We start from the raw sequence: 21,473 nt of genomic DNA on the forward strand, positions 1-21,473 counted from the left end.
CCGGGCCCGGTTGGGGTCTGGAGTTTCGGTGAGGCTGCCTGAGTTCTGGGCCCTGTTGCGTGTAGGGAGAGCCTTCAAGTCGATCCCCTTGGGCTGTCTGCGTCCCAGTCCTGGAAGCCGCTCCTGTGGCTCCGAAGCGTGGCGGGCAGGAGGATCGGGTGCCTCCACGGATCCCGTCTCCCCTCTCTCTTCCTCCCCTTTTATGGGGCTGCCCAAGGGGCTTCCTGGTGGATTTCGATGGACTGCGGTATGCACAGCGACTGGGCTCCCCGGAATGTATCCCCAGAGAAGGAACCTTTCCTTCAATAAAATTTGAACTGAAATAATTGTAGCTCCATTTCCTCGCATGCATTTAACCACGTGGAAGAACAAGCCCCCAAGTCTTCAGGGGCTTCCCCGCGTGATGGAAATACTGGTGGGTTAACTTTTCATCTATGTACAGTTCTGTGCAATAGAGGGATCTGAAAGAAGGTTGATTATTAATGAAAGAAACCGTGAAGCTTTTTAAAGATCTAATTTCAAGTTACCGAAGATACTAAAAGATAGTAGTAATAATACAAAAATAGATATAAGGGGAACCAAGTAGATGTACACTAAAAAGTTCAGAAGGAAAGAAAAAAGTTGTATTTTTCCAAGACTTGTTAAGGGTGTGTGCGCGCCCCCTTTCGCATGTTTCCAGCTACTAATAGTAGATGGCATGAGAGGACAATCGAGCTATAGGGGTCAGGGATTTTCATATAAAGGACTGCACTCGCTTTACAGTGGAATTATCATTTCATGGGTAAAGCAGCCTTGGGGCCACTTGAGACAAGCCAGACCCAAGAGAGGTCAGGAAATGGCAGGCAGGTAATTCAGGCCCCTCAGATGGGCAGGTTTTGGTTGGGAACTCATAATATGTAAGAAATTATACAAAAGTGTAATTTTTGTTTGTATTTCCTTTATATGAGTGGCTGGGAATCTTTTTGTATATTTAAGAGCCGTGTGTGTGTGTGTGTGTGTGTGTGTGTGTGTGTTTTCTGTGAAATGTTAATGTCTTTTTATATTGGGTTGTTCTTTCCACTTAAATGATATTGAGAACCTTGATACATATGAGGAAGACTGGTGATGTAAATTGAAATATTTTTTCCCATTTATCATTGGTTTTCTAACTGATTTTTTTTTAACATGGTGAATTTTATGTGTTCACATTTATCCATTTTTAATGGCTTTTTGAGTCAAATGTACAAAAGATTTTTCCTGCTCCATGGTTATAAAGGGATCTGCCCAGTATTTCTTCTAGTAGTTATATGGTTCTGATCAGTGTACATTTAAAAAAAAAATATTTCAAGCTTTTATTTAATGGCAACGATCTGTGATGGATTTTAGTTAGATCTTGTTGAAAGCAGCCATGTATGAGGACTGCACGTGGTCCTCAAAAGCAGTGATCGGCTCCTCCTGCATATCTGTTCCAATCTTATTGTCTTTTGTTACACACTGTCTTTGAAGTGTTTTAATTCCATACCACACTGGATCCACTTTAGAAGAGCCCCAGACCAAGCTGTCTGCTTGAATGCTCCTGAGGAGCTCCTCTAATTTTGCATATGCATCTGGTCATCCCTAGGTTACACATCTAATAAGATGGAAGACTTGGCAACACGTGCAGCTTTTTTTGGATGTCTTTGACTCGTGCTGTGCAAGGTGTTCTTCTCTTAGCCTCTTCGCTTCTTTGCTTTGCTCCTCCTCATCAGATCCAAAGAGATCAGTGTCATCATCGTCTCTGCTGTCTGTAGCACCACTTCCTGCGGTGTCTTCCACAGTAGCTGGGTCATACTTGCCCAGAGCTTTCTTCACTCCTGGCAGGCTGGCCTTTTCCTTTCCCTAAGACTTGATGTGATGATTATACCAACGTAGGGGATGATACGAGCTGCCAAGTGGTGGGTCAGAGACTGCTACAAATATGGCCACACCTGCTTGTGACGGCACATACCCCTCCATGTAGCACCTGGTAAACACCTGGAGGCCGCGGGTCTTTTCAGGTCTCCAAAACCCATGGTGCCCCGTGATCTGGGAGCTGGGTGGCAGCAGAAGAAAGAGGAGCACAGGAAGTTGGCACCTAGTGCTGGGGGGGGGGGGGCGTGTTCATTGTACATTTAATTCTTCCATCTATGTGGAGTTTCTCCTGGTTTATGTGAGAGGTGTAGAACTAAGAACTTATTGTAGATGGCTACCCCTTTGTCCCAAGGCCATGTTCACTCTTGTGAGTTTATTCTTGTATTAGTATTTATTTATTAGTAAAAATCATAACCTGCATGTCTTTTTCCATACAAACAACCGTAAACATACCTTCCCCCCCCCCCTGTGTTTTCAAACATGGTAAGAGGAGTTCACCTCACTCACAACATGGCTATTCATTGTGGTAATTCTCCTGCATTTTCCAGCCTATTTGTCTTTCCCAATGAGCAATGGAAAATAACAAAGGCCTCACAAGCCTTTTGGATTTTCCTTGGGATTAGTTATTAATTAACTGATGAAGAATTGATATGCTCATGAGGTTAAGTCGCTTTATTCAAAAATTTAGCACTTTACTCTTGTTTAAATCTACTTTTCTGTCCGTCAGGAATTTAAGTTTCCCTCATGTCGATTTTCATGTGTTTTTCACATTACTTCTAAGCATGTAATCTTTCAGTAGTGATATTTAAAATCCTGTCCATTTCACTTTCTAACTGGGTATTTATTCATGGAATTGGCTTGTCAAAATATTATTAAAGCCCTTGATCATCAGGAATTTCTTTAACTTTCTCAGTAGCAGTCAATGGTATATTTTCTGTATTATAATCAACCCTGGAAAAGGTGAAAGCATTTTGAAGCATTTCTGAACACTGGGTGTATAAAAAGAAGTTATAAATAAATGGCTCAGAAATGTTTTCCCTCTTATGTGCACTGTTGCAGATATAGGTCAAGTGTCACTAATATTTTTTATTTTTTTTAATCCTCACTCGAGGATATTTTTTCTGTTGCTTTTCAGAGAGAGTGGAAGGGGGAGAGATGGAGAGAGATAGAGAAACATGGATGTAAGAGAGACACACCGATTGGCTGCCTCCTGTTTGAGCACCGACCAGGGCCAGGGATCGAGCCTGCAACCGAGGTACGTGCCCTTGGCTGGATTCAAACCTGGGACCCTTCAGTCCAAGGGCCAACGTTCTAACCACTGAGCAAAACCAGCTAGGGCTCACTAATCTTTTTAAAATGCCTAATGGGAAGGATAGCGAAACCCTTGAATTGTCCTGTTTTTTTTTTTTTCTTTTTACAAACTTCTAAGATTGTAACCTTTTAAAAGTTAATATTAAAGGGGACAGGTGCTAAGACTTTATTTATTAAGCCAGCAATTAGGTCCTGATGCCCACAAGCACGTGGTTCCTACCCATGGCTGTGAGCCAGGTGGTCTCAATGTGCCCTTTTGCCCAAAACTAACTCTGGTCCATAATGAAGACAGAGAATCCGAATCGCCTGCCTGAGTTCCCAAGTGTCTTTACAATCAGAGGAACTTGATGTCACCTGGAAGCCAGGGAAGTAGGGGATCAATTGAGCATTATGGACAAGAAGTTTGTACAATAGACTTCGATGCAGTGACTCTAGAAGATGATGAATATCTCAATGAATTCATAATGAAAGGGTATAGACACACTTATTAATACATGAGATGGGCTTAAGAAACTTTGGAGGTTATAACGCAGACATTAAAGAGGATTAAAAGAGAGGAAACTAATGCACTTATCAGCCTTCTTTTTCATGGGCTACTAAAATGCATTAGCATCTACTGAAAGAGAAGGTTACCAAATGTTGATCATTTTCTCCTTGAATGTTTTCCATTGACATTGTTGGCTCTTTTATGATACACTAACCTTTCACTGGTAATTAAATGTAAAAATGATACATACATAAAATGTTTTGAAAAGGGAGAAGCTTGTTCCAACATTGCATAAGGATAGGCCGTTTTATACTTATTTCGAGCTCTTTGTACTTAATTAATGGTCTTGTGTTAAAAGTGAGAAAAGAAGCCCTGGCCGGTTTGGCTCAGTAGTTAAAGCGTCAGCCCTTGGATGGAAGGGTCCTGGGTTCGATTTCAGCCAAGGGCATGTACCTCGGTTGCAGGCTCAATCCGCAGTTGAGGTGTGTGCAGGAGGCAACGAATCCAATTGATGTGTCTCTCACATTGATGTTTCTCTCTCCCTTTCCATACTCTCTAAATCAATGGAAAAAATATCCTCGGGTGAGGATTTTTTTTTTTTTTAAGTGAAAAAAATAGTGAACCTCCCCTGGTGCTAGTTTTCTTCTGTGCCTTTTCTAGGGAACCGAAACCCCTCCACCCAAGCCAGGGATGGGGAACCGTTTTTCTGCCAAGTGCCATTTGTATATTTATAACATCATTTGCAGGCCATACAAAATTATCAATTTAAAAATTAGCTATCAAAAAAGCTCCTAGATTTATTGAATTTCGAGTCCCATCTGAGGTTGCCTTGGCAGGGCCAAACCAAATGATTGTGCAGGCCAGAATTTCCCCACCCCTGACCTAAGCCATCTGTAGAACCTTCATTCTGCGGCCCTTGAGAATCTGCCCCCCCACCACCACCACCAGCACTGGCTGGGAGTAGCCTGGACTGTGTGCCCAACCTCAGTGCGTTTTCTGAAATCTCATGCAAACTTCCCCTCCTAAAGATATAGCCACAGTTAGGATCAGGTCCACTTCTAGGTGACTCTATGAAGAGCTGTTGCATTTTGGTCACCAAGACAGGCTAAAAGGATCCACCAGGAATGAGGCTCTGCTCCACGGAGCCCTAGAAGCAGGTGTTTGCCCCCAAAATTGGCCAACAAGGTGAGCCTACAAATTGGAGCGAATTTGATCAAGGATTGGCGTTTTTTCTTCAGCAAAGGGTGGAGGGAGAGGACTTGGGGAGAACAGGTTGGCATTTCTGGTGCAATACTGCCATCAAGTGGAACTTGTTTGTGGATCCCTTGAGCCTTGCACTGTTGTTTCTAGGTTTGGAGCCACAAGGCTGTGAATTCAGAAGTGCAGACAGGACTCTGGGCCCTCCACGCCTCCTCCACAAAGGTTGAAAGCTTTGCCAGTCTTCAGGGATATGTGGGCTGTTGCAAGGGCCTGGTAACTGGCAGGTTCTCTATGGGCACCTGATATGATGGTGAGGAATTTGTCTTAGAATGAGGGCGGAGTTACGGGAAAGAAGATACAAGTCTTATGCATTCGCTCTCTGCTGCTCCACCATAAAATACAGGAGTCCTCATAAGCATACACACACCTGGGTGTTTCCTACCCCAAGCCTTCCCATGGGAGCCGTCAAGAGATTGACCCAGGGCAGGGACCAGGATGCCTTTTTCCATGCCTGAACCCCAGGGGCCCCTGTGGGAGAAAAGCCTCAGGGCCTTCCCTCATTTTGCCATGGGAGTTGGATCTCACTCTTGAACCCTCCGCCTGTGCCTGTGGGCCACTATCCATTGTGTCAGGTTGCTTGAGGCCTCTCGGCTAGGCTGGCCACTCTTGCTGCCTTGTGAACAGGCTCTGGTGAGAATGTGCCTCGCTGGGGTTCCATCTGGCAGTGGCTCAGACTCTGTGCCCAAGCTCAGTATGTTTCCTGAGGTCTCAAGCAAACCTCCAGTGCTAAATATATAGCCATGCATAGGTTCAGGTGCACTGCTACGTGCCTCAATGAGGAGCTGTCGCTTTTTGGTCATGAAGGCAGATTAATAGGACTGACCAGGGCGGAGGCTTTGATCCGTGGAGTCCTGGAAGCAGGTGTTCTTCCCCAAAATTGGCCAATATAGTGAGTAGCCACCTTGGAGCAAGGTTAGTCAAGGCTTGGTGGTTCTCTTCAGCAACGAGAAGGAGAGGATTTGGGGGAGGGCAGGTTGGCATTTCAGGTGAAACACTGCCATGGAGTGGAACTCATTCACCAATTCCATGAGCCCTTTAATTGGCTTCTAGAGGAGCTACCACTGGCCGCACTCTCTGGGCTGCACTGACTGAAGCTGCACTTCACAAGGGAACCAGGCCAGGGGCTGTAGGCATTCCCCTTAGAGCAAGACCAGGTTTTGTTTGGACTGACCTAGGTCCCTAGAATCCTCTCTTGGCCAAGGTACAGCCCAATCAAAGAGAGATTTTCACATATGGAATTCTGCTCTGTTTACTTTCGGATTATACCCATTCTAAATATAAAGAGCACAAAGTGATTGGCCCCACAGTTGTGTAAAATAACTATTTATGAGATGGCATTTGGATCTCTGCATGTGTAGGACAAATCCTTGCAATAAAGTATCAAGTGATGACTTGGGGCCACTTGAGACAGACCCAAGACAAGGCAAGATAAAATAAGTAATACAAGACCCTCAGAGGGGAAGGTCATGATATGTAAGAACTTTACAACAGCGTAGGTTTTTTAGATATTCCTTATGAATAAGTGAGGAATCTTATTGTATGTTAGGGTCTATTTGAGTGTCTCTGTGGCTGTTTATATTTATCCATGTTTTCTTTATGGGTTTTGATAAAAAGTCTCTCCCATTTTTGATTGGATTGTTTGCTTTTTGGTGTTGAGTTTTATAAACAATCAAATATGAAAATGGACAAAAGACCCGAGTGGACACTTCTCCAAGGAAGACATATGAAAAGATATTCAACATCACTAATCATCAGAGAAACGGAAATTAAAACCACAATATCACCTCACAACTGTCAGGATGGCTACCATCAATAAATCAACAAACAATAAGTGTTGGCGAGGATGTGGAGAAAAGGGAACCCTTTTGGACAGTTGCTGGGAATGCAGATTGTTTCAGCCACTGTGTAAAGCACTATGGAGTTACCTCAAAAAATTAAAAATGGAACTGCCATTTTACCCAGTGATTGCACTTCTGGGAATTTATCTGAAGAAGCCTGAAAGACTAATTCGAAACAATATATGTACCCTTATGTTCGCTGCAGCGTTATTTACAATAGCCAAGATTTGGAAGCAGCCCAAGTGTCCATCAGCAGATGAGTGTATAAAAAAGCTATGGTACATGTATTAAATGGAATACTACTCTGCTGTAAAGTAGAAGATAATTTTTATCCTTTGTGATAGCATGGATGAACAAGGCAAACACTATGCTAAGTGAAATAAGCCAGAGAAGCACAAGTACCATATAATTCCACTCATGTGAAATTTAATGAACAAACTGAATTACCAAGGAAAATAGAGACAGACTCATAGATAAAGAGAAGGCACGCAGCTCTGGTGGAAGGTGGGGAGTGTTGGGGTGGGATGGAGAGATTCAGCAAAAATAGAAAAAACATAGTACTCACATACATGGAAAGCAGTGTGCTGATTTCAAGGGGTGCAGAGATTCGAGGGGTGGAGGTGGAAAAGGGCATAGAGGGGACAAATGGTGGTAGAAAAAAATAAAATACAATAAAAAGACTTTTCACCTAAAGAATTAGAAAGGAATCAGCCAACTTTTTTACTAGTAATATGATACTGTTAATTTTACATTTACTTCTGGTAGTTTATCGTTTATTGTGTAAAGTGTTAGACTAAGAACGTTATTGAGATGGTACCACTTTGTCAAAGGTTGATCTTCTCCCACAGCTTTTGGAGGCCATTGTGTGGTATACTGAATTCTATCTTTGGATTTGTTTCTGGACTTTGAATTCAACCCTATAATAAGGTTGCAACTAGTGACCCTACCACAAGGCTACATATTGCCAAAACACACCTAGAGAATCCCGTCTGTTTTATCCTGAATTTTAAAAAATGGAAAACACTGGGAAATTCATTATCCAGTAAACACAAACTGCACCTTAGAAGAAAGACATGCCTCACCATCTCCCACTTTCCCTGGTGGCTGTGTCCCAGGCCTTCAGAGGGCAGGCGTTCTGCCAGAGGCCCACAGGCAGAACTGGCCCCTGCACCCAGCCCCAGGATCCAGGGACAAAAACCTTGGAGCAGCTAGGGCAGGGAAAACGGCAGCTGCCTAGGCCACGCCCCCTCCGCGCTAGGAAGCCCTGGGCTCCTGGGTGGTCAGAGGGGGTCCTTCAAAGCCCTATGTGGCTGAAGAGACCTCTGTGCAGTTGAGCTGGTGGCCTGCACCCGTCACAGAAACATTTTTGGGCCCGAGACCCAGCCAGGCCTTTCCTGGCAGGTCTCAAAGCCCATGGATCACACGCTCCGCTCAAAAACATTCCGCTTGTGGGCACTGTGGCCCCACAAATCCAACAGTGTTGGCGAGCCTGCCCTCTCCCTCCACCCTTGGTGGCTCAAAAAAGGTCCGTGAAGGCCCCAGCGGGCATCCAAGCATTCCTGGCCAGGGTACCTGTCCCAGGGTTTTTGACAGAACCGGCCCTGTGACTTCGGGGTTCTCGTAGGGAGGACGAATCGACCTAGAAAGGCACGTACAGCAGTTTGTACATCTGGGGACACCTCTACACACCCCTCATGGCGTCGAAGTGCCCCTGATACTCAGGGAGCAGAGACCTTGCGGTGTCTGCCCATTGTTCACAGGAATCCTGAGGGGGTCTTCCCGGGATGCGTCCTAGCCAGACAAGAGACATGGATTCAGAACTTGCGGTGGACCTGGTCTCCTGGCCCCTCGTCTTTTCTCATCAGGTCCCCTCATGAGGCTTCAGGGCTCAGGAGCCTACAGTAACCTCCTTCTCCCCAGGAGTTTCTATCGGTCATTCCGACCTTGGGGGGCCACATATTAATTGCGGGGGGCGTGTGGGTCCAAGGACCGAGGGAGAAACCACTCAGATGACCTCTGTGAAGCCCGGCCATTGCTTGAGGGAAACTCACCTTGGCAGTGTGTCAGTGTGTACTCTCCCCGATCACCCCCACCCTAAGAGCAGCCAAGTGGGTGAGCCCCGGCCTGTGGTCCAGATTGGACACAGGTTGACGGGGTTCTGTGATCTTTGTGTGTGTGTGTGGTTTTTTGTGGTAGCGAAGGGCGGAGGGAGAGGACAAGGATGGTGGCACGGAAAGGACAGGTTGGCATTTGTGATGTGATACTGCCATCCAGGGGATTGGCTTTGCCGCTCGCGCGCTCACGAACCCTGCACCGTCCCTTCCTGGGGAGGAGAGTCACAAGTGAAGCCTTGGATAGGGGACGGGGACCCGGGAGGTCAAGAGCTGTGCCAGGCGCTGGCCGAGCCAAGGAAGCTGTAGAGAAGGACATCGTTGGGAGTAGGCACCCGGCTCGTCGTCCTGGGCGCTGGGTCCCAGGCAGCCAGGGCTCCCTACCAAGGCGGCCGCCATGTCTGGGCGGGGCTAGAGGAGGCTGCTCTGAAAGAACCCAGGGCGGAGGTGGAGGGCGCTGTGGATATTTGGCTTAGTGCTCCTTCTTAGCAGCCAGGGCACTGGAGGACCCTCTTGGCCAAGGTGCAGCCAGGTCCCGGTCATCTGCCCCCACCGGCCACCTGCAAAGCCCGCCCTGGACGCGGTGTTAGAGGCGCTGCCCAGTGACGTTCTCCTGTGCAGCTCAGTGATGACGAGCGCAACACGCCCACTCCAAGCCCAGGTAGGGGGACCCCGCTGGCCAGCTGGAGGATGGAAACAGAGCCCCAGCAGGCGGTGACCCCCACCAAGGCCAAGGAACCAGGGCAAAAGGAACTCCCCGCCCCGAAGGCAAGTGGCCGCCATCAAGTGGCCCCGAGCCTACCTTGGGACACGAGAAGCCATGGCCTCGTCGGGCACTCAGCCCTGGCTCACCACATCTCAACCCCATGCTTGGCCCTCCGTCCTGTGGCTAACAGGGAGTCTGGAGAAGCAAGAAGAAGGCTGAAGATGCTGAACGCGGCTGGGCTGACAGCCCTCCCCGCCCCCCCCCCCCCCCAACCCACCATGGATGCCGCCTATGTGTCAAGGCCAGGAATGAGGCACCGTTTCCTCTAGACCCAGAGGGGCCGGAGAGCCCCCTTCAGGAACAAGTTCTGGGGTGGCTCTTTAGTGCCTTTTGGCAAGCTCTTTCCTGCTGGGGGTCGGCTGGCAACTGAGAGCCAGTCTGCAGGCTAGACCCCTCTTTGCTCACACACCCCTTTTTTTCACGTCTCCTGGAAGGGTGCCAAGGCAGGCCCTCTTGCTCCCTGTCCCTTTCTTTCTCACCAGTGAGTCACCCGAAAAGTACCCAGCGGTCTTAGTCCTTCTGAGGCCTGGGCCAGCGTTCTGTGCCGAACCCAATGGCCTGGTCCTCGCCTACATGGTCCGATTGGTCCTCAGGCCCAAGTGGTCCCCGCCTACCCCTGTGGCAAAGCTCATGGCTGCACCTGAAGATCAAGTACCCTTGAGCCTAACTTGGACCTGTTGCGTGTGTGTGTGTGTGTGTGTGTGTGTGTGTGTGTGTGTGTGTGTACCTGGGCCTAGGGAGCCAGCCAGTGGTTTCTAGTTACTGGTGTCTCCTTGTGGAGGCTTCGCGACAATAAGTAAAGGAAAGGGACCTCGATCGCCACACTCTGAAGGATGCCGTCCCTCTCCACATAGCGATCCTAGCCCCGTGTGATCTAACCAGCTGCCACACAGTGCCCACTGGTTACGGAGACCCTCTGTCACATGAGACAGGAAGGGCCAGTGTGGGACAGTGTGGGGCCTGGCACCCAGCCTCTCTGTTGCCGGAGCGCTACTATGGCAAACACAGCTCTTCGCTGCTCTGACCTGCCTCGCAACCTGCTGGACCCTTCCGTGTCTGGGCTCCGCATCCAAGCGCCCAAAACCCATCACTTCTCCCTCGGGCCTATACAACGCTACTTGGTCCGGCCGGCCGTCCCTCTCCTTCCCCCACGTTCCCTGGTGCCTGGGTCCCAGGCCTTCAGAGGGCGGGCGCTCTCCCCAGCAAGCCCACAGGGGGACCTGGCTCCTGCACCCGGCACCCCGACCCAGGGCGGCACCCGGACCCAGGGCGGCAGGGCTTGGAGCAGGAAGGGCTGGGAAAATGGCGGTTACCGAGGCCACGCCCCCTCCGCCCCGGGAAGCCCTGGGCTCCCGGGTGGGCAGCGGGGCCCCTTCAAAGCCCGATGTGGGTGAAGAGGCCCCTGGGCACTTGAGCTGGCCTCCCAGACCCATCACAGAAACCTCTTGGGGCCGCAGGCCTTTCACGGCGGGTCTCAAAGCCCATGGATCACAAACTTCGCTCAAAAACATTCCGCTTGAGGGCACTGTGTCCCCACAAATGCAACAGTGTCAGTGAGCTGGCCTCTCCCTCCGCCCTTCGTGGCTCAAAAAAGGTCCACGAAGGCCCGAAAAGGCATCCAAGCCTTCTCGGCCAGGATTCTTGTCCCAGCTTTTTTGACAGAACCCCGTGTGCGACTTCGGGGTTTTGGTAATGAGGATCACGGAACCTAGAAAGGCACCCACAGCAGTTTGTGCATCTGGGGACCCCTCTCCACATCTGTCTTGGCGCCGAAGTGCCCCCGATACTCAGGGAGCGGACACCTTGCGCTGACTGCCCATTGTGGACTGGAATCCTGAGGGGGTTTCCCGGGCTGCGTCCTAGCAGGACAAGGGACTTGGATTCAGAGCTGGTGCTGGACCTGGTCCCTGTCCTTCTCCGCTTCTCCTGGACCCTCTTCTTTTCTCATCAGGTCTCCTCATGAGGCTTCAGGGCTCAGGCGCCTGCGGTAACCTCCTTGTCCGCAGGGGTTTCTCTCGGTCACTCCGACCTCAAGTGCCCCAGTTTAATTTGGGGAGGGGGGGGTCCATGGTGCCGAGGGAGAGACCACTCAGATGACCTCGGTGAAGCCCGGCCGCTCCTTGAGGGAAACTCAGCTTGGCAGTGTGTCAGTGTGTATACTCTCCCGGATCACCCCCACCCTCAGAGTGGCCAAGTGGGTGAGCCCCGGCCTGTGGTCCAGACTGGACGCAGGTTGACAGGGTTCTGTGCTCTTTGTGTGTGTGTGTGTGTGTGTGTGTGTGTGGTTTTTTCTGGTAGCGAAGGGCGGAGGGAGAGGACATGGGTGGTGGCCGGGAAAGGACAGGTTGGCATTTGTGGGGTGATACTGCCATCCAGAGGACTGGCTTTGTGGCGCGTGCGCGTTGGCGAACCCTGCACCTAACCCTGCACCGTCCCTTCCTGGGGAGGAGAGTGACGAGTGAAGTCTTGGACAGGGGTCGTGGACCCGGGAGGTCAAGAGCTGTGTCTGGCGGTGGCCGGGCCAAGGAAGCTATAGAGAAGGAAATCGTTGGGACAAGGCGCCCGGCTCGGGGGCCTGGTCGCTGGGTCCCAGGCAGCCAGGGCTCCCTACCAAGGCGGCCGCCATGTCTGGGCGGGTCTGGAGGAGGCTGCTCTGAAAGAACCCACGGGCGGAGGTGGAGGGGGCTGTGGATATTTGGCTTAGTGCTCGTTCTTAGGAGGCAGGGCACTGGAAGACCCTCTTGGCCGGCGTGCAGCCAGGTCCGGGTCACCTGCCCCCGCCCCCCACCTCCAAATCGCGTCCTGGACACGGTCTTAGAGGCGCTGCCCAGTGACGCTCCCCTGTGCAGCGCAGTGATGACGTACGCAACCCGTCCACCCCAAGCCGAGGTAGGGGAACCCTGCTGCCCAGCTGGAGGGTGCAAACAGAGCCCAGCAGGCGGTGGCCCCAGCGAGGCTAAGGAATTATGGTAGCAGAAGGAACCCCCCCCCCCACTCCCAAGGCAAGTGGTGGTCATCCAGTGGCCCTGAGCCTAACTTGGGACACGAGAAGCCATGTCCCTTTCCCGCACTCAGCCCTGGCTCTCCTGATCTCAACGCCATGCCTGACCCTCCCTCCAGTGGCTAACAGGCAGGCTGGAGAAGCAAGAAGAAAGCTGAACATGCTGAACACGGTGGGGGGGGGGGGGTCCGGGGGGGCTGTCTGACATAAGGCCCTCCCCGCCGCAGTGTTGCCCCCCTCCAACCCACCCCCCATCCCCCCATCCCATCCCCCCCACCCACCCACCGTGGTTGTTGCGTGTTTGTGAAAGCCAGGAAAGACGCATCGTTCCCTCTAGGCCCCAAAGGGCCGGAGAGCCCCCTTCGGGAATAAGTTCTGGGGCGACTCTTTAGTGTCCTATGGCTAGCTCGTACCTGCTGTGGGTCGGCTGGCAACTGAGCCAGTCTGCAGGCTCGACCGCTCTTTGCTCACACACCCTTTGCCTTCCCGTCTCCTGGAAGGGTGCCAAAGCAGGCTCTCTTGCTCCCTGTCCCTTCTTTTCTCACGAGTGAGTCACCCGAAATGTGCCCAGGGGTCTTAGTCGTTCTGCGGCCTGGGCCAGCGTTCTGTGCCGAGCCCTGGGGCCTGGTCCTCGCCTACAAGGTCCAATTGGTCCTCAGCCCCAAGTGCTCTCAGCCTACCACTGTGGCCAAGCTCATGGCAGAACCCACAGATCAAGTACCCTTTGAGCCTAACTTGGACCTGTTGTGTGTGTGTGTGTGGTGGGGGGCCTGGGCCTGGGGACCAGCCAGGCGGTTCTAGGTACTGGTGTCCCCTTGCGGAGGCTTCGAGACAATAAGTGAAGGAAAGGGACCTCGATCGCCACACTCTGAAGGATGCCGTCGCTCTCCACATAGCGATCCTAGCCCCGTGTGATCTAAGCAGCTGCCACACAGTGCCCACTGGTTACGGAGACCCTCTGTCACATGAGACAGGAAGGGCCAGTGTGGGACACTGTGGGGCCTGGCACCCAGCCTCTCTGTTGCCGGAGCGCTACTATGGCAAACACAGCTCTTCGCTGCTCTGACCTGCCTCGCAACCTGCTGGACCCTTCCGTGTCTGGGCTCCGCATCCAAGCGCCCAAAACCCATCACTTCTCCCTCGGGCCTATACAACGCTACTTGGTCCGGCCGGCCGTCCCTCTCCTTCCCCCACGTTCCCTGGTGCCTGGGTCCCAGGCCTTCAGAGGGCGGGCGCTCTCCCCAGCAAGCCCACAGGGGGACCTGGCTCCTGCACCCGGCACCCCGACCCAGGGCGGCACCCGGACCCAGGGCGGCAGGGCTTGGAGCAGGAAGGGCTGGGAAAATGGCGGTTACCGAGGCCACGCCCCCTCCGCCCCGGGAAGCCCTGGGCTCCCGGGTGGGCAGCGGGGCCCCTTCAAAGCCCGATGTGGCTGAAGAGGCCCCTGGGCGGTTGAGCTGGCCTCCCAGACCCATCACAGAAACCTCTTGGGGCCCCAGGCCTTTCACGGCGGGTCTCAAAGCCCATGGATCACAAACTTCGCTCAAAAACATTCCGCTTGAGGGCACTGTGTCTCCACAAATGCCACAGTGTCAGTGAGCTGGCCTCTCCCTCCGCCCTTCGTGGCTCAAAAAAGGTCCACGAAGGCCCGAAAAGGCATCCAAGCCTTCTCGGCCAGGATTCTTGTCCCAGCGTTTTTGACAGAACCCCGTGTGCGACTTCGGGGTTTTGGTAATGAGGATCACGGAACCTAGAAAGGCACCCACAGCAGTTTGTGCATCTGGGGACCCCTCTCCACATCTGTCTTGGCGCCGAAGTGCCCCCGATACTCAGGGAGCGGAGACCTTGCGCTGTCTGCCCATTGTGGACTGGAATCCTGAGGGGGTTTTCCCGGGCTGCGTCCTAGCAGGACAAGGGACATGGATTCATAGCTTTGCTGGACCTGGTCCCTGGCCTTCTCCGCTTCTCCTCGCCTCCTGGCCCCTCTTCTTTTCTCATCAGGTCCCCTCATGAGGCTTCAGGGCTCAGGAGCCTGCGGTAACCTCCTTGTCCGCAGGGGTTTCTCTCGGTCACTCCGACCTCATGTGCCCCAGTTTAATTTGGGGAGGGGGGGGGTCCATGGTGCCGAGGGAGAGACCACTCAGATGACCTCTGTGAAGCCCGGCCATTGCTTGAGGGAAACTCACCTTGGCAGTGTGTCAGTGTGTACTCTCCCCGATCACCCCCACCCTAAGAGTAGCCAAGTGGGTGAGCCCCGGCCTGTGGTCCAGATTGGACACAGGTTGACGGGGTTCTGTGATCTTTGTGTGTGTGTGTGGTTTTTTGTGGTAGCGAAGGGCGGAGGGAGAGGACAAGGATGGTGGCACGGAAAGGACAGGTTGGCATTTGTGATGTGATACTGCCATCCAGGGGATTGGCTTTGCCGCTCGCGCGCTCACGAACCCTGCACCGTCCCTTCCTGGGGAGGAGAGTCACAAGTGAAGCCTTGGATAGGGGACGGGGACCCGGGAGGTCAAGAGCTGTGCCAGGCGCTGGCCGAGCCAAGGAAGCTGTAGAGAAGGACATCGTTGGGAGTAGGCACCCGGCTCGTCGTCCTGGGCGCTGGGTCCCAGGCAGCCAGGGCTCCCTACCAAGGCGGCCGCCATGTCTGGGCGGGGCTAGAGGAGGCTGCTCTGAAAGAACCCAGGGCGGAGGTGGAGGGCGCTGTGGATATTTGGCTTAGTGCTCCTTCTTAGCAGCCAGGGCACTGGAGGACCCTCTTGGCCAAGGTGCAGCCAGGTCCCGGTCATCTGCCCCCACCGGCCACCTGCAAAGCCCGCCCTGGACGCGGTGTTAGAGGCGCTGCCCAGTGACGTTCTCCTGTGCAGCTCAGTGATGACGAGCGCAACACGCCCACTCCAAGCCCAGGTAGGGGGACCCCGCTGGCCAGCTGGAGGATGGAAACAGAGCCCCAGCAGGCGGTGGCCCCCACCAAGGCCAAGGAACCAGGGCAAAAGGAACTCCCCGCCCCGAAGGCAAGTGGCCGCCATCAAGTGGCCCCGAGCCTACCTTGGGACACGAGAAGCCATGGCCTCGTCGGGCACTCAGCCCTGGCTCACCACATCTCAACCCCATGCTTGGCCCTCCGTCCTGTGGCTAACAGGGAGTCTGGAGAAGCAAGAAGAAGGCTGAAGATGCTGAACGCGGCTGGGCTGACAGCCCTCCCCGCCCCCCCCCCCCCACCAACCCACCATGGATGCCGCCTATGTGTCAAGGCCAGGAATGAGGCACCGTTTCCTCTAGACCCAGAGGGGCCGGAGAGCCCCCTTCAGGAACAAGTTCTGGGGTGGCTCTTTAGTGCCCTTTGGCAAGCTCTTTCCTGCTGGGGGTCGGCTGGCAACTGAGAGCCAGTCTGCAGGCTAGACCCCTCTTTGCTCACACACCCCTTTTTTTCACGTCTCCTGGAAGGGTGCCAAGGCAGGCCCTCTTGCTCCCTGTCCCTTTCTTTCTCACCAGTGAGTCACCCGAAAAGTACCCAGCGGTCTTAGTCCTTCTGAGGCCTGGGCCAGCGTTCTGTGCCGAACCCAATGGCCTGGTCCTCGCCTACATGGTCCGATTGGTCCTCAGGCCCAAAAATGGTCCCCGCCTACCCCTGTGGCAAAGCTCATGGCTGCACCTGAAGATCAAGTACCCTTGAGCCTAACTTGGACCTGTTGCGTGTGTGTGTGTGTGTGTGTGTGTGTGTGTGTGTGTGTGTGTGTGTGTGTGTACCTGGGCCTAGGGAGCCAGCCAGTGGTTTCTAGTTACTGGTGTCTCCTTGTGGAGGCTTCGCGACAATAAGTAAAGGAAAGGGACCTCGATCGCCACACTCTGAAGGATGCCGTCCCTCTCCACATAGCGATCCTAGCCCCGTGTGATCTAACCAGCTGCCACACAGTGCCCACTGGTTACGGAGACCCTCTGTCACATGAGACAGGAAGGGCCAGTGTGGGACAGTGTGGGGCCTGGCACCCAGCCTCTCTGTTGCCGGAGCGCTACTATGGCAAACACAGCTCTTCGCTGCTCTGACCTGCCTCGCAACCTGCTGGACCCTTCCGTGTCTGGGCTCCGCATCCAAGCGCCCAAAACCCATCACTTCTCCCTCGGGCCTATACAACGCTACTTGGTCCGGCCGGCCGTCCCTCTCCTTCCCCCACGTTCCCTGGTGCCTGGGTCCCAGGCCTTCAGAGGGCGGGCGCTCTCCCCAGCAAGCCCACAGGGGGACCTGGCTCCTGCACCCGGCACCCCGACCCAGGGCGGCACCCGGACCCAGGGCGGCAGGGCTTGGAGCAGGAAGGGCTGGGAAAATGGCGGTTACCGAGGCCACGCCCCCTCCGCCCCGGGAAGCCCTGGGCTCCCGGGTGGGCAGCGGGGCCCCTTCAAAGCCCGATGTGGGTGAAGAGGCCCCTGGGCACTTGAGCTGGCCTCCCAGACCCATCACAGAAACCTCTTGGGGCCGCAGGCCTTTCACGGCGGGTCTCAAAGCCCATGGATCACAAACTTCGCTCAAAAACATTCCGCTTGAGGGCACTGTGTCCCCACAAATGCAACAGTGTCAGTGAGCTGGCCTCTCCCTCCGCCCTTCGTGGCTCAAAAAAGGTCCACGAAGGCCCGAAAAGGCATCCAAGCCTTCTCGGCCAGGATTCTTGTCCCAGCTTTTTTGACAGAACCCCGTGTGCGACTTCGGGGTTTTGGTAATGAGGATCACGGAACCTAGAAAGGCACCCACAGCAGTTTGTGCATCTGGGGACCCCTCTCCACATCTGTCTTGGCGCCGAAGTGCCCCCGATACTCAGGGAGCGGACACCTTGCGCTGACTGCCCATTGTGGACTGGAATCCTGAGGGGGTTTCCCGGGCTGCGTCCTAGCAGGACAAGGGACTTGGATTCAGAGCTGGTGCTGGACCTGGTCCCTGTCCTTCTCCGCTTCTCCTGGACCCTCTTCTTTTCTCATCAGGTCTCCTCATGAGGCTTCTGGGCTCAGGCGCCTGCGGTAACCTCCTTGTCCGCAGGGGTTTCTCTCGGTCACTCCGACCTCAAGTGCCCCAGTTTAATTTGGGGAGGGGGGGGTCCATGGTGCCGAGGGAGAGACCACTCAGATGACCTCGGTGAAGCCCGGCCGCTCCTTGAGGGAAACTCAGCTTGGCAGTGTGTCAGTGTGTATACTCTCCCGGATCACCCCCACCCTCAGAGTGGCCAAGTGGGTGAGCCCCGGCCTGTGGTCCAGACTGGACGCAGGTTGACAGGGTTCTGTGCTCTTTGTGTGTGTGTGTGTGTGTGTGTGTGTGTGTGGTTTTTTCTGGTAGCGAAGGGCGGAGGGAGAGGACATGGGTGGTGGCCGGGAAAGGACAGGTTGGCATTTGTGGGGTGATACTGCCATCCAGAGGACTGGCTTTGTGGCGCGTGCGCGTTGGCGAACCCTGCACCTAACCCTGCACCGTCCCTTCCTGGGGAGGAGAGTGACGAGTGAAGCCTTGGACAGGGGTCGTGGACCCGGGAGGTCAAGAGCTGTGTCTGGCGGTGGCCGGGCCAAGGAAGCTATAGAGAAGGAAATCGTTGGGACAAGGCGCCCGGCTCGGGGGCCTGGTCGCTGGGTCCCAGGCAGCCAGGGCTCCCTACCAAGGCGGCCGCCATGTCTGGGCGGGTCTGGAGGAGGCTGCTCTGAAAGAACCCACGGGCGGAGGTGGAGGGGGCTGTGGATATTTGGCTTAGTGCTCGTTCTTAGGAGGCAGGGCACTGGAAGACCCTCTTGGCCGGCGTGCAGCCAGGTCCGGGTCACCTGCCCCCGCCCCCCACCTCCAAATCGCCTCCTGGACACGGTCTTAGAGGCGCTGCCCAGTGACGCTCCCCTGTGCAGCGCAGTGATGACGTACGCAACCCGTCCACCCCAAGCCGAGGTAGGGGAACCCTGCTGCCCAGCTGGAGGGTGCAAACAGAGCCCAGCAGGCGGTGGCCCCAGCGAGGCTAAGGAATTATGGTAGCAGAAGGAACCCCCCCCCCCCCCACTCCCAAGGCAAGTGGTGGTCATCCAGTGGCCCTGAGCCTAACTTGGGACACGAGAAGCCATGTCCCTTTCCCGCACTCAGCCCTGGCTCTCCTGATCTCAACGCCATGCCTGACCCTCCCTCCAGTGGCTAACAGGCAGGCTGGAGAAGCAAGAAGAAAGCTGAACATGCTGAACACGGTGGGGGGGGGGGGGGGTCCGGGGGGGCTGTCTGACATAAGGCCCTCCCCGCCGCAGTGTTGCCCCCCTCCAACCCACCCCCCATCCCCCCATCCCATCCCCCCCACCCACCCACCGTGGTTGTTGCGTGTTTGTGAAAGCCAGGAAAGACGCATCGTTCCCTCTAGGCCCCAAAGGGCCGGAGAGCCCCCTTCGGGAATAAGTTCTGGGGTGACTCTTTAGTGTCCTATGGCTAGCTCGTACCTGCTGTGGGTCGGCTGGCAACTGAGCCAGTCTGCAGGCTCGACCGCTCTTTGCTCACACACCCTTTGCCTTCCCGTCTCCTGGAAGGGTGCCAAAGCAGGCTCTCTTGCTCCCTGTCCCTTCTTTTCTCACGAGTGAGTCACCCGAAATGTGCCCAGGGGTCTTAGTCGTTCTGCGGCCTGGGCCAGCGTTCTGTGCCGAGCCCTGGGGCCTGGTCCTCGCCTACAAGGTCCAATTGGTCCTCAGCCCCAAGTGCTCTCAGCCTACCACTGTGGCCAAGCTCATGGCAGAACCCACAGATCAAGTACCCTTTGAGCCTAACTTGGACCTGTTGTGTGTGTGTGTGTGGTGGGGGGCCTGGGCCTGGGGACCAGCCAGGCGGTTCTAGGTACTGGTGTCCCCTTGCGGAGGCTTCGAGACAATAAGTGAAGGAAAGGGACCTCGATCGCCACACTCTGAAGGATGCCGTCGCTCTCCACATAGCGATCCTAGCCCCGTGTGATCTAAGCAGCTGCCACACAGTGCCCACTGGTTACGGAGACCCTCTGTCACATGAGACAGGAAGGGCCAGTGTGGGACACTGTGGGGCCTGGCACCCAGCCTCTCTGTTGCCGGAGCGCTACTATGGCAAACACAGCTCTTCGCTGCTCTGACCTGCCTCGCAACCTGCTGGACCCTTCCGTGTCTGGGCTCCGCATCCAAGCGCCCAAAACCCATCACTTCTCCCTCGGGCCTATACAACGCTACTTGGTCCGGCCGGCCGTCCCTCTCCTTCCCCCACGTTCCCTGGTGCCTGGGTCCCAGGCCTTCAGAGGGCGGGCGCTCTCCCCAGCAAGCCCACAGGGGGACCTGGCTCCTGCACCCGGCACCCCGACCCAGGGCGGCACCCGGACCCAGGGCGGCAGGGCTTGGAGCAGGAAGGGCTGGGAAAATGGCGGTTACCGAGGCCACGCCCCCTCCGCCCCGGGAAGCCCTGGGCTCCCGGGTGGGCAGCGGGGCCCCTTCAAAGCCCGATGTGGCTGAAGAGGCCCCTGGGCGGTTGAGCTGGCCTCCCAGACCCATCACAGAAACCTCTTGGGGCCCCAGGCCTTTCACGGCGGGTCTCAAAGCCCATGGATCACAAACTTCGCTCAAAAACATTCCGCTTGAGGGCACTGTGTCTCCACAAATGCCACAGTGTCAGTGAGCTGGCCTCTCCCTCCGCCCTTCGTGGCTCAAAAAAGGTCCACGAAGGCCCGAAAAGGCATCCAAGCCTTCTCGGCCAGGATTCTTGTCCCAGCGTTTTTGACAGAACCCCGTGTGCGACTTCGGGGTTTTGGTAATGAGGATCACGGAACCTAGAAAGGCACCCACAGCAGTTTGTGCATCTGGGGACCCCTCTCCACATCTGTCTTGGCGCCGAAGTGCCCCCGATACTCAGGGAGCGGAGACCTTGCGCTGTCTGCCCATTGTGGACTGGAATCCTGAGGGGGTTTTCCCGGGCTGCGTCCTAGCAGGACAAGGGACATGGATTCATAGCTTTGCTGGACCTGGTCCCTGGCCTTCTCCGCTTCTCCTCGCCTCCTGGCCCCTCTTCTTTTCTCATCAGGTCCCCTCATGAGGCTTCAGGGCTCAGGAGCCTGCGGTAACCTCCTTGTCCGCAGGGGTTTCTCTCGGTCACTCCGACCTCATGTGCCCCAGTTTAATTTGGGGAGGGGGGGGGTCCATGGTGCCGAGGGAGAGACCACTCAGATGACCTCTGTGAAGCCCGGCCATTGCTTGAGGGAAACTCACCTTGGCAGTGTGTCAGTGTGTACTCTCCCCGATCACCCCCACCCTAAGAGTAGCCAAGTGGGTGAGCCCCGGCCTGTGGTCCAGATTGGACACAGGTTGACGGGGTTCTGTGATCTTTGTGTGTGTGTGTGGTTTTTTGTGGTAGCGAAGGGCGGAGGGAGAGGACAAGGATGGTGGCACGGAAAGGACAGGTTGGCATTTGTGATGTGATACTGCCATCCAGGGGATTGGCTTTGCCGCTCGCGCGCTCACGAACCCTGCACCGTCCCTTCCTGGGGAGGAGAGTCACAAGTGAAGCCTTGGATAGGGGACGGGGACCCGGGAGGTCAAGAGCTGTGCCAGGCGCTGGCCGAGCCAAGGAAGCTGTAGAGAAGGACATCGTTGGGAGTAGGCACCCGGCTCGTCGTCCTGGGCGCTGGGTCCCAGGCAGCCAGGGCTCCCTACCAAGGCGGCCGCCATGTCTGGGCGGGGCTAGAGGAGGCTGCTCTGAAAGAACCCAGGGCGGAGGTGGAGGGCGCTGTGGATATTTGGCTTAGTGCTCCTTCTTAGCAGCCAGGGCACTGGAGGACCCTCTTGGCCAAGGTGCAGCCAGGTCCCGGTCATCTGCCCCCAC

General features: G+C 54.9%; 2 long non-coding RNA genes and 1 pseudogene across 4 annotated transcripts in view; 1 reads left to right on the forward strand and 2 right to left on the reverse strand.

The window, feature by feature from the left end:
- Window positions 1-21,473, reverse strand: part of LOC308551439 — a 77,313-nt gene that overhangs the window by 9,291 nt on the left and 46,549 nt on the right. The gene's annotated exons all lie outside the window — the stretch shown is intronic.
- The window catches only part of LOC308551438, an 80,863-nt gene that overhangs the window by 361 nt on the left and 59,029 nt on the right, over window positions 1-21,473 (forward strand). The window lies entirely within an intron of this gene.
- Window positions 1,366-2,030, reverse strand: LOC308551819 (elongation factor 1-beta pseudogene; annotated as a pseudogene). Its single transcript has one exon. The product of its transcript is annotated as an elongation factor 1-beta pseudogene (transcript).

This window comes from Miniopterus schreibersii (assembly GCF_964146895.1).
Source record: "Miniopterus schreibersii genome assembly, chromosome: X".
Taxonomy (NCBI): domain Eukaryota; kingdom Metazoa; phylum Chordata; class Mammalia; order Chiroptera; family Miniopteridae; genus Miniopterus; species Miniopterus schreibersii.